Source organism: Tamandua tetradactyla, chromosome 2 (assembly GCF_023851605.1).
Source record: "Tamandua tetradactyla isolate mTamTet1 chromosome 2, mTamTet1.pri, whole genome shotgun sequence".
NCBI lineage: Eukaryota > Metazoa > Chordata > Mammalia > Pilosa > Myrmecophagidae > Tamandua > Tamandua tetradactyla.
In genome coordinates, this window is record NC_135328.1 from 191,457,541 (window position 1) to 191,470,660 (window position 13,120).

Sequence of the window (13,120 nt, forward strand, 5' to 3'; positions counted from 1 at the left end):
TGTTAATATGCTCTCTAAGTAGAAAATCTTAACCAATCTACAAAAAAGCATAGGTGAGTTTAGCAAGGTCAATATAAAAAATCAATTGTACTTCTATAAACTATCAATATTCAAATGGGAATTTAAAAAAGAAAACTATACCATTTACAGTAGCATCAAAACATACAAAATACTTAGAGATAAATTAAGCAAAATATGTTCCAGACCTGTCTACTAAAAACTAAAAAAATAGCAGAGAGAAAAACGAAGATCTAAATTTAATGGAGAGAAATATCATGTTCATGGATCAGGACTCAATATTGTTATAATGACTGTCAATTTTCCCTAAATTGATCTATAGATTCAAAGCAATCCCAATAAAATCCTAATTGGATTTTTTATCTAAAAAATATGGAATGCTTCACAGATTCGTGGGTCATTCTTGCTCAGAGGGCCAGCCTAGTCTTCTCTGTATCATTCCAATTTTAGCATATGTGCTGCGGAAGTGAGCATTAATATGATTTTAATATAAAAATTGGAAAAGGGATTGTAAAATTTATATGGAAATACAAAGGAACTAGAATTAACAAGAAAATTTTTTTAAAAAAAATAGAGGGCTTATGCTATCTGATTTCAAGATTTACCATAAAGGTAAATACAAAGATGGCACATAAACGAGACGATGTGCCACTGCCCTTGGCATAGACATATGCATCAATGGAAGAGTGCAGAAATGGATTCATGCATATATAGGCAACTGAATTTAGTGTTTGTAAAACAAGGCAGATTTAAAGTTACAAGTCCAACACAGGTCTCATTAGGCTAAAATGAAGGTCTCAGCAGAGCTGAACTCTGTCTGGAGGCTCTGGAGAGAACCCACTACCTTGACTTCTTAAACTTTTAGAAGTTACCCATAATCCTTGGCTTCCTTTCTCCATCCACAGTCCTTCCTCCATCTTGAAATTCAGCAATGGGGCCCAAGTTCTTCTCACATTGCATCACTTTGGCTTCCTCTTTTACCTCCTTCTTCCATTTTTAAGGACCCTTGTGATTACATTGGGCTGAACTGGACAATCCAGCATAATTTCCCTACTTTACAGTCAGAAGATTAACAATCTTACTTCCATAGTAACTTAAACCTTAGGCACCTACCATGGGTGGAGTACAAAGATGATGAATTAGACAAGGTTTCTTTGCAGAAGGACCTTATAAAGAGAGAAAAAAGATATTGAAATTTTATTGCACCACATTAAACTTGGTGTTCATTGAGTTTTGGATAGAAGAAATAGTAGCAAACTGCTGGGCTCATCAGAGGAGGTGTATATGAGAGGGGGCTCAAAAGAGGGGTAGGAATTCACCAGAGAGAAAAGTGGGGACAGAGCCCCTCTGCGGTATGGAAGGTTCTGGTGTGCATCATGGAAACAAAAAGATCCCCAGGACTGAAACCTGGTTACATGTGGGAAGGGTATGCACAGAGGCCTTTTAGGAAAGCTGCAGGAGGCCGAGAAGTTCAGAGTTTAAATTTGGGCCAGTTATTCCCAATATCTGTGAGGTGCTGAAGATCTTTGGGAAACAATTTGGAAGGAGTTCTCAAATTTTCATGTGCACTGAGCATTACCTATTGAGTGAATAAATAAATAACCATGCACTATAAATGTATGTGCTACTATTTTAAAATGTAAATAAATATTGCAAAGAGTTTTAAAATTTAGATTCATTTAAAAATCATAGTGTGTGGGGTCTTTTGTTGTTGTTGTTTTCTTTTTTTTTGGCATTATGAATTTTTCCACTTGACAGTTAACAAAAAGTACCAGCTGCTGTCCTGGGTTGAGCTGAGAGGAGGACAATGTCAGGGGCATTTTTGATGTTAAAAGTAGGGGTTGATGATTCCTGAAATTGAAGCCTGGGAATTTCCAGAGGAAATGAGGAGAAATTAGATACTTTTAAGTGGGGGAAGGAAATAATCAGGTTTCTGTTTTAGAAAGGTCACCTTGGCTTCCGGGTGGGACAGGAGGGATTACAGAAGGCAAACCCCTCTGGAGACAGAGACAACACTTTGGGGCTCTTAAGTGATGGGATGAGAGATAAAAGTGGCCTGAATCAAACAGATGCTAGTAAAGATGGGGAGAGAAGGGCATATTCAGGAGACATTAAAAAGGCAGAATTGATGGAACGTGATGGCTAACTGGAAGTATACGTGAAGGAGAAGAAGGAGTCCAGGATGATTCTGGGTTTCTGGTTCTGATAGAAGCTGAGCCCTTTGCCAGTGCTCTCTACATTCCCTCATAGAACCCTCCAAGTGTTCCCTGCACAGGCGAAGGGATGATTAGCCCCTTTTCAGGCTTGGGCCTTTACATTTTAGATATCACTAAAATCTCCAGTTTTTTTAAAAAGCAGTGTTTGAGCCTAAAGAGGCAAAAGGAAATAAGTTAAAAGATGCAGTTACCGATGAATCCTTAAGAGAGAAGGGGAAAATGGATGACACCAGCCAGAAATATCCAGCAAGAAATATCCTGAGCCTGGAAATGACAAGGCTTGTCTGTTAACAGTTCCTGTTTGCTCATAGGAATGAACGCACTGCAGCAGGGTGACCATGAGGGTCATTTTCAAGCTAAGACTTAGACGAAATCACTTGCACAAGTTGTCATAGCTGGTAAATGGTAAGGGAAAGATTCTAATAACCACATCAACAAAAGTAATAATGACATGTAGCAGTTATCAAACACGTGCCAAGTGTCAAAGTGTTTCTCAGGTCATAACATGTATGGATTCCTCTAATGAGCTTCCCAATTCCATAAGGTAAATAGTAGTATTATCCCCATTTTACAGATAAGCAAACTGAGGCTCATAGAGGTCAAATAGCCTATGCAAGTGGGTGTTAAGTGAGGAAATTAGAAATTAGACCCATGAAATCTGGCACCAAAGCCTGCTCCTTTCACCACTGCTCAGTACCCTTAGGCCTGGCTGGCTGGCTCTCAAGACAGAGGGATATACTATGCTTAGCCATGAGCCATGCTGCCCTGGCCCATGGAGGAGGGAGCCCCAGGGTCTGGGGAGATCATGAAGCCAGTTCCAGGCAGTGGAAAACCAGCAGGAAAATGTGGCCCCTGGGAGGCGCCTTTGCTCAGTGAGGTGGGTCTGCATGGGCCTTTGGTTGAAGTTTGGGGAGGTGGGGTGGAGGCGTCTGGGGCTGCAGCAGCCCAAGGCTTTACACCAAGAATCCTGTGGTGACTGGGCCAGGAGGGGGCAGCAGTAATATCGCTGGTCTCAGCCCGCTCCAGACAGAGGCAGGCGAGGGATTGCAAAATTCCGTGGAGGTGGGAGAAAATGCACGGTGGTGGGAGGGCTAAGAGATGCGGGGGAGACTGAAGTTTGCTGGGCTTCTATGGGGACACTGTACAAGAAGAATCAGGCTTTCTGGGTCTTGTAAAATTGATTTTATTTTTATGTTTTACGTTCGTGCCAGGACATTTTCTCAGCTGAATTCCTTTGACTACTTCTATCTCCAAATTACACTCTCATCTTCCTCCTAGAGCTGTGCATTCATTCCCACGTGCAAACAGACTGCAAACAGACAAGCCTTGTTTCCCGTAGGCTAAGCATGTTGTTTGCCTGTTGGCCATGGCCCAGGAAAGGGGCCCTCATTGGAGTCTGGTAACCCGTGTTAAGTCAAACCTTCTCTCTTAACTAGCCAGTCATTTGTTTTGCTTTCTTAAATTTCCATTTGCCTTATTACCTCTTCATTCCACGGTTTCACTTTTTTCTTTTAAACTGTAGGAATTCAGTGACTACCTATGTTTAAAAGTCTGGGGTATATTAACCTTTGCTTCCTGCCTTTGGCCTCAGCCAACAGGCTCCATCCAAACTTCAGTGCCCTTGGGCAAGGCTGCCTCCTACTTCCCCTGAGGCTCTGAGGAACTTCTTCAGATAGGAGATGCCTCAGGAACAAGGAAGGTGGGGCAGGTGTTATAGAGGGGGCAAGGTGGAACGCACAATTACTGAGTCCCAACTCCATACCCTGCAAATACTGGGCATTCTTCAATTTAATACTAACATTTACAAGGTTCAGGACTCCAGGCTAAGTGCTTTCCAGACCACTGTGGTCTTTAAAAACACAAATCAAGGCCTGCACATTCCTGCTAAAATCACCCAGGAGCCTTCCACTGCTCTTGGAATTGAGTTCAAAATTCTTACCGTTGACTACAAGGCTCTATGTGGTCTGATCTCTGCACACATCTGTAGCTTCATAGCATCACTCCCTCTTCAACTAATAACTCTTCTATTCATCCATGAGCTCTCAGCTCAAGGACATAGAACACACGAAGCAGCAGACAGTGATAGTTTCCTGTTTGATCTCTAAAGCAGAACCCTCTGGCTTCAAATCCCCAGCTCTGGACCTGATTGGTCTGATTCAAATGAGGTGTTCATTGCAAAGCGATCAAGGTGGCTTTGGCGATGGGACATGCTGATTGGCTCAGCCAAGCTCCCAGTGCTGCCCCCTGGAGCCCGGGAGTGAAATAAACTTTTTTGGGAACACATGGACTGAGAGTTGGGGCGAGAAGGCTCACCAAAGCAAATTGGGAAATGTAGCCCCAAGATAGGAGAGCTAACGGGGTAATAACAAATATTCACTTCAGTGTCCTCATGTTTTCCAGACTTGAATCCTTTGATGTTCCACAATATTTGCCTTATTCATGGTACCATGTGTCCTATTTTTGGTTAATTAGCATTTTTTTCTGACTCATCTTTTGTATTTAGAGCTTCATTTTTTAAATAAATATATTTATATCACTGTTGTAAATGGAAAAAAAAACATTATTGCTTCCCATAAATAGGAGGTAAGTCTAAAATTTTTTACCATGAAAACAAAACAATGTTAACTAAGTTCCTGCTAGATACTGTGGTCTGCTGAAAATGCTCTGAGACTGTGGCCTTGTTCACTCTTTGTTAAAAAGATAGATTATCAAGTGTTAGAGAGGTGTAAAGACATGCTAACACCAAACCAAGCCTTTTCTCCCTGATGTAATCAGAAGACCCAAGAAAGAATTGAAAAGGAAATTACTTTCTCACTATGTGATACAATGTGATGTGATGCCATATCCATATAACATTGAAAAAATCATTTTCCGTGTCTCTTATAATCATCTGGGGTACTACCAGTACTACCTGCCCGACACTTTAGGAAACACTGCCTTGGAGTGTTTGAACTCGGTCAAGATGATTGAATGAATGGTCAAAGATGGTGAAGCTGAGGACAAGTTGGTTATTAGAGAAGAAGGGAAGTGAAACAGCCAGCACATTTTATCAATAGAAAATTACCTCTGTCCAATTGACCCTTTCTGATGAGAGGTAAAAGGAACTAGTTCCTCTTGCTTCTCTCTTTGCCTTCCTGTGGCGCTTCCCCTCCTTCAAAGCATTCACTTGCCTTCTAAACTTGGTGCCCAAGCAGTCTTTCTGAAGAATGACCCTCCTTTTGCCCAATCAGAAACCTGAGCTCCATCCTTGACACCTCCTTTCCACTCATCCCCTTTACAAAAACAATTTCCCTGGCATATGCAATCATTTCCACCTTCTAAATACGTTTCTCCAATGTGTCCATTTCTTTTCCTCTCAATTGCAACCACCACAGTTCACACCATGATTTTCTTTCTGGGCTACAATGTCCTCTTATCGATTTTCCTTTTTGCCCTAATTCCCAATCCACATTCCACCTAGCAACCAGAATGATTTTTTCTAAAGCAAATGGGAACACTCCTTGGTCCGATTTTCAATGGCCTATTGCACTTAGAATAAAAACTTTATTTTATTTAAAGACCTATCTGGCTGTGTGATCTGGACCAGCCTAATCTCACATCTCATCTCATACCACCCACTTCATCCATCCCCATACTGGAGATCTGTCATAATTCTTCTTAAGTCCTAGAATCAGGGCTTCACTATTGCTGGAGCCCATTCCCCACCCCTGCCCCTATTTCTCATCTGACTCATTGTTCTCATCCTTCACTTCAAATTCACTTCTTCAGTAATGACTTCACTGACCTTCAAGACAAAATATGTTCCCTCATCATAGTATCCCATTCTTTGCCTTTATAGCACTTGTCACCACTTAAACTACATATTTGTATGTGTGTGTATTTAATGGAATTCTCCCTCATCAGACTAAAAGCTCTATGAGAGGAAGGGACTTGTCTCTCTTTTTTAATCACTGATATATATATCCCCAGCCATTAGCCCAGAGCCTGGCACTCATTACATGTTTATTAAAAGCATAAATAAAAAATTTCCATAAAGCAAATGATATTCTTAATGTCTAAAATTGGTTTAGAGAGAAGTATGCTGTGTTAGGAGACTTTGTAGGTTAAGCATTAAGTATATAGAATGAATTTGGTAAGAGGTTTGGTAGTAGATAATGTATTTTTATGTGGCTCAAGACGTTTAGGGATGCTTTTTGTATAGTTGCTGGAAATAAAAATCTGTTAAGTCAGGGAATTTTAGAAAACATAAGAGTTCATCAAGACAAAACAGGCAAGATAGCTCAGAAAATATAAGTATTTACCTACTTGAGACCACAGGAGTGAGGTGAGCCATGAGCGTGGCTACATTCCATATAAGTAGAAAAGAGAACCCTGCAAAAGCCACTGCTGCACTTGTTATGTTTCCCCTATTAATACACTGGAAATGGAAAAGCTGCCTGCAAATGAGGCTGACGCACCTCCAAACTAAGCTAGCTCTATCTTGAAGATGGATTGAGGTGGAATTTTGGAGGGGTTTAGGGAGAAGCTAAAAAAAATGTGACTTCACAGTGGGGTGAATAGTAAAATAATATACTGAGGAGAATTCCAAGAAGGTGGTGGAGTAGGGTGGCCTGGATTCACCCTGCTCCGTGGGACAAGATAGGGGAACAGGAAAAGACAGGGACTGCAGTCCCGGGAGGTTAGTGATCAAAGAGAGTCTCCAACATTTCATAGGGTGGAGAAAGGTGGGGAGATCGGAATAGGGAGAACAGGGTGGGTCTGACCCGTGACCCCCACTGAGGACAGGTGATTGTGCATAAAGAACTGAGGATTGGAGGGAACTGACCATCCCTTTGCTCCAGTCTGCCCCATTTGCTGGCTGGGGAAACCTCAGCAAGCAGCGGCGCAGCTGGCAGCACCCGTGGGGAGCCCGGATGTGTGCCTCGCTGTCCATGGCGGAAAGCCGCACACCCAGGTGCTGGGAGTCTTCGCCTGGTCGGTCACCACAAAGAGCCATCATATTGGTCACATTGAACTGTGGATCTGACTGGTGCCGAGCACTGCCATTAGCTGCTCTATTGGGCACTGTGATCAAGTCACCTGTCCCACCGCCACACACCGGGAACAGCCTCCCTGCCAAGCATGCCATCTTCCCAGCCAGCTGCTGCTGTCAGGGAGGGCCAGGCCTGAGGGGAGCAAGTGCCTCAGGAGCACCACCTGCTGGGAAGAAGTAGTAAGTGCAGTCTGGCAAACTCAACTATCTGCCTAGGTTTTTGTTTTTTAAATATATTTTTTCCTATGTATTTTTATTAGTAGCATTATTATTTTTAATTTTATATATTTGCATTTATTTTATCTTATGTATTATTTATAATTTATTTTAAAAAATGTTCTCTCCCTTCTGTGGCCCCCAATTTGAGTTCATTCCCAATATATCTTGGGGTGTCTCCATCTTACTTTGGGGCCTACTACTGCTTAGGTGTAGTTTTTATTTATTTAATTTATTTTTTTAGGTGCATGGGCTGGGGAGTTGAGGCCAGGTCTCATGGTGGGTGGGTGTTCTGCCAATGAAATACCCATGCATGCATGTCTAGCTTTCAAAAGACCCTGAAGTAGAATTGTACCCACCTAAAGGAAATCAGGGCCTTAGTTTTGTGGGAAATTTGACAAACCAGTGCAAAAGGGAACCCTCAATGCAAAACCAGGTAAATACAAAACTTTAGATGAGTGAAGGAAATCAACTTACAAAATAACACTGTTAAGATAACCAAATGCTCTGAACACAACAGAAAATTACAAATACATAAAGATCTGAGCAGAAATGGCCTAGCCAAATGACCAAATCAAAACACCAGAAAGGATATGGAATATGGAAAAACTACTCAAGGATATTTATAAATAAATATAGGATATCTGGAAGACACTAGAAGAATATAAAGAATAATTTAAAAGATTAAATGGCAAAATGGCTGATATCACAGAGATGAAAGATATAGTAGACTAAATAAAAAATATGCTAGAGACACATGATAGCAGATTCAAAGAAGCAGAAGGAAGAATAAGTGAGCTAGAAGACAGAACAATTGAACAAGAGTGCACAAAAGAACAAATGGCAAGAAAGATGGGAAAAATAGAACTGGATATTAGGGAAATGATGGACAACAAAAGGCATGCAAAAATAAGAATCATTAGTGTCCTAGAAGGAGAAGAGAAGGAAAAAAGGTCTGGGAAGTTTAGTTGAAGATATAATCAAGGAAAAGTTCCTAACCTTTATAAAAGATATAAATATGCAAATCAAAGAGGCCTAATGAACTCCACATAAAATAAATCCAAATAGCTTACTCCAAGACAGATAGTAATCAAACTGTCAAATGTTGAAGAGAAGCAGAAAGTCCAGAAAGCAGCATGAGATAAGCAATCTACTACATACAAGGGAAAACACATAAGACTTAGTTCAGGCTACTCAACAAGCACCATGGAGGCAAGAAGGCAGTGGTATGATTTATTAAAGATTTTGAATGAGAAAGACTTTCAGCCAAGAATTCTTTACCCAACCAAGATGTCCTTCAAAATTGGAGAAATTAAAATCATCATAAAACAAAAAAAAGACCAGAAAGAACTAGCCAGCAAGAGATCTGTCCTACAAGAAATATTAAAAGGAGTTCTGTCAACCAAAAGAAAAAGACAGTAGAGGTAGGTTTGTAGGAGGGAACAGAATTGGAGAGTAATAGTAAGGGTAATTTAAAGGACAAAAAAAGAGAGAGGGAAAAGAATATATAGATCTAAGAAATGAAAACTAAAGGATAAGGTGGTAGAGTCAAGAATTGCTTTTACAGTAATAACTTTGAATGTTAATAGACTAAACTCACCAATTAAAAGATATAGATTGGCAGAATGGATTAAAAAATATAATCCACCTATATGCTGTTTACAAGAGACACATCTTAGATCCAAGAACATAAATAGATTGAAAGTGAAAGGATAGGCAAAAGTTATTCTATGCAAGCTGTAACTAAAAGAAAGCAGAAGTAGCTATACAATTACCAAGTAAAATAGACTTTAAGTGTAAAGGTGTCATAAGAGACAAAGAAGAGCACTGCATATTAATAAAAGAGAGAAATGACCAAGAGGAAATAATCATAAATGTTTATACTCCCAGTCAAGGAACCCCAAAGTACATGAGGCAAACATTGGCAAAACTGAAGGAAGCTATAGATGTTTCAGCAATAATAGTGGAAGACTTCAATACAACACTCTCCACTATAGCTAGAACAAACAAACAGAGGATCAACAAGAAAATGGAGAATCTAAGCAGTTAGACATAGAACCTAAACTAATTAGACCTAATAGACATATATAAATCATTACACCCCCAAACACCAGGATACACATTCTTCTCTAGTGCACATGGAACATTCTCCAGGATAGGGCATACAAGACCTTATAAATTTAATGAGATTGAAATTATCCAAAGCACTTCTCTGACCAGAGAGGAATGAAGTTGCAAATTCATAATCACCAAAGAACCAGGGCTTTCACAAATATGGGGAGTATAAACAACACACTTTTAAATAATCACTGAGTCAAAGAAAAAATTGCTAGAGAAAATAGTAGATATCTGGAGACAAATGATAATGGGAATACAATATACCAGAACTTATGGGATGCAGCAAAAACAGTGCTGAGAAGGAAATTTATTATCCTAAATGCCTGAATGAAAAAACAAGAACAAGCACAAGTTGAGGACTTAACCACTTACCTAGAGAAATTAGAGAAAGAACAGCAAACCAACCCCAAAACAAATAAAAGAAGAGAAATGACAAACATTAAAGCAGAAATAACTGAACTGGAGAACACCACCACCAGCACAAAATAACAGAAAGAATCAACAAAATTCAAAGGTGGTTCTTTGAGAAGATCAATAAAATTGATGGATCCCTGGCTAGAATAACAAAGAAAAAAAGAGAGAGGACACAAATAAAATAAGAAAAGAGAGGAGGGTCGTTACTATGGATCCTGAAGAAATTTTAAAAATCACAAGAGAATACTATGAACAACTATAGGCCAACAAGCTAAACAACTTAGATGAACTGGGAAAATTCCTAGAAATACATGAACTACCTATACTAACTTGAGAAGACATGGAAGATCTCAACAAATCAATTACAAGTAAAGAGAGTCAATCAGTCATTGAAAAATCTTCACACAAAGGAAAGCCCATCTGGTTTCATAAGGGGAATTTTACCAAACACTCCAAAAAGAACTGACACCAATCCTGCTTGAGCTCTTCCAAAAAAATTGAGGAAAAAAGAATGCTACCTAACTCATTTTATGAAGCTAACGTCAATCTAATACTAAAACTGGTAAAGATGCTACAAGAAAGGAAAACTACAGGCCAATCTCCCTAATGAACATAGATGCAAAAATTCTCAACAAAATACAAGCAAATCAATTCCAATGACACATTAAAAGAATTATACATCACAACCAAGTGGGGTTTATACCAGGAATGCAAGGGTGGTTCAAGCCAGGCAAGTTAATCACTGTAATACAGCACATTAACAAATCGAAAGAGAAAATCACATGATCATATTGATCGATGTTAAAAAAAATTTGAAAAAAGTTGCCATCCTTTCTTGATAAAAACACTTCAAAAGGTAAGAATCAAAGGAAACTTCCTCAAAATCATAAAGGGCATATATGAAAAAACCCATAGCCAGCATCATACTTATTGGTGAGAGATTGAAAGCATACCCCTTACGATTAGGAATGAGACAAGGTGCTCATAACACCATTATTATTTAACATTGTATAAGAAGTCCTAGCTGAAGCAATTAAACAGGATAAAGAAAGAAAAGACACCCAAGTAGGAAAGAAATAAGTAAAACTTTCATTATGTGCAGATGACACAATCCTATAACTTAGAAAACCCTGAGAAATCTACAACAAAGCTACCTGAGCTAATAAGAAAACTCAGCAAAGTGGCAGGATACAAAATTAATGTAAAAAAAATTAGTACTGTTTCTATACACAAGTAATGACATATTTGAGGATATAATTAAGGAAAAAATTTCCTTGAAAATAGCGACCAAAAGAATGAGGTTTTGAGAAATAAGCTTAACCAGGGATATTAAGGACTTGTGCGCAGAAAACTATAAAACCTTGCTAAAAGAAATTAAGAATGACCTAAATAGATGGAAGGATATTCCATGCTCATGGATAGGAAGGCTGAATGTTGTTAAGATGTCAGTTCTACCCAAATTGATCTATGGGTCAATGCAATACCAATCAAAATCCCAGCAACCTATTTTGAAGACATGGAAAAGCTAGTTGTCAAATTTATTTGGAAGGGAAAGAGACCCCAAATAGCTACAGATATTCTTAAAAAGAAGAGCAGAGTGGGAGGACTAACATTTCCTGACTTTAAAACTTATTATCAAGCACGGTGGTCAAAAAAGCATGGTACTGGCACCAAGTTAGAAGGATCAACCAATGGATAACTGATCTTCAATAAGGCCCCCACATCCACTGACCTGGGACAGGATGGTCATTTCACTAAATGGACATGGGAGAATTGGATATCAAGAGACAAAAGAATGAAAGAGGACCCCTACCTCACACCTTATACAAAAATTAATGCAAAATGGATTAAGTACTTAAATGTAAGCACTAGTACCATAAAACTTCTAGAAGAAAATGTGGGGAAACATCTTGAAGATCCAGTAATACAAAGTACCTTCTTAAACTTTACACCAAAAGCACAGGCAGTGAAAGAAAAAACATAAATGGGAACTCCTTACAATCAAGAGCTTCTGTGCTCAAAGGACTTTGTCAAAAAGGTGACAAGGCAGCCAACTCAATGGGAGAAAATACTTAGAAACCAGATATTGGCTAAAGGCTTGATATCCTGTGTACATAAAAAATGATACAGCTCAACAACAAAAGAACAAACAACAAAATGGGCAGAGGATATGAATAGACACTTCACCAAAGAGCAAATTAAATGGCTAAAAATACATGAAGAAATGCTCATTGTCATTAGCTATAAGGAAAATGCAAATCAAAATGACAATGCTATATCACCTCACATTGTTAAGAATGGCTGCTATTAAACAAACAGAAAACAGCAAATGTTGGAGAGGATGTGGAGAAATTTGAATACTTATTCACTGTGGGTGGGAATGTATAATGGACCAGCCACCAGGGAAAACAGTTTGACAATTCCTCAGGAAACTAAATATTGAGTTGCCCTACAACCCAGCAATACCAATACTTGGTATATTCCCAGAAGAGCTGAAAGCAGTAACAGGAACAAGACATTTGCACACCAATGTCTATATAGCTGCACTATTCACAATTGCCAAAGAATGGAAACAGCCCTAGTGCCTGTCAACAGATGAGTGGATAAACAAAATGTGGTATATACATATGATGGAATATTATGCAGCAGTAAGATGAAATGAAGCCCCAAAGTATATGACAGTGTGGAGGAACCTAGAGGACATAATGCTAGGTGAAGTAAGTCAGACACAAAAGGACAGATACTGAATGATTTTGCTATTATGACTCTGGTAATCTCAGAGGTTACATTTTAGACTATAGCAGACCTACAAATACACAGAAGCTAGAGACAGGGAGAAAAGCTATTCAGTGAGGTTTGACTTAACTGCAAGGAAATGGATAGGAGTAATGATAACTAATTAGTGGGGTTACAAGTAACACTAACATATTCAAAGTGAATATGATTGAAAGGGGATGTATAGTGCCATGTATCCCACTGGCTAACTCAACAATTATAAATAAGTTCTCGCATGAACTATTTCAGGGATTTGATATTGGGCAAAGAGTCAATAGCACAGGGGTATGAGGGAGAAATTAAAATTACAAGCTATGACCAATAATTAACA

At 39.1% G+C, this 13,120-nt stretch overlaps 1 protein-coding gene and 1 non-coding gene across 2 annotated transcripts in view; both read right to left on the reverse strand.

The window, feature by feature from the left end:
- C2H1orf94 (chromosome 2 C1orf94 homolog) overlaps nucleotides 1-13,120 on the reverse strand; it is a 92,378-nt gene that overhangs the window by 14,557 nt on the left and 64,701 nt on the right. The gene's annotated exons all lie outside the window — the stretch shown is intronic.
- Nucleotides 385-492, reverse strand: LOC143675284 (U6 spliceosomal RNA). The gene has a single exon (XR_013171521.1). It is a non-coding gene; the product is annotated as a U6 spliceosomal RNA (small nuclear RNA).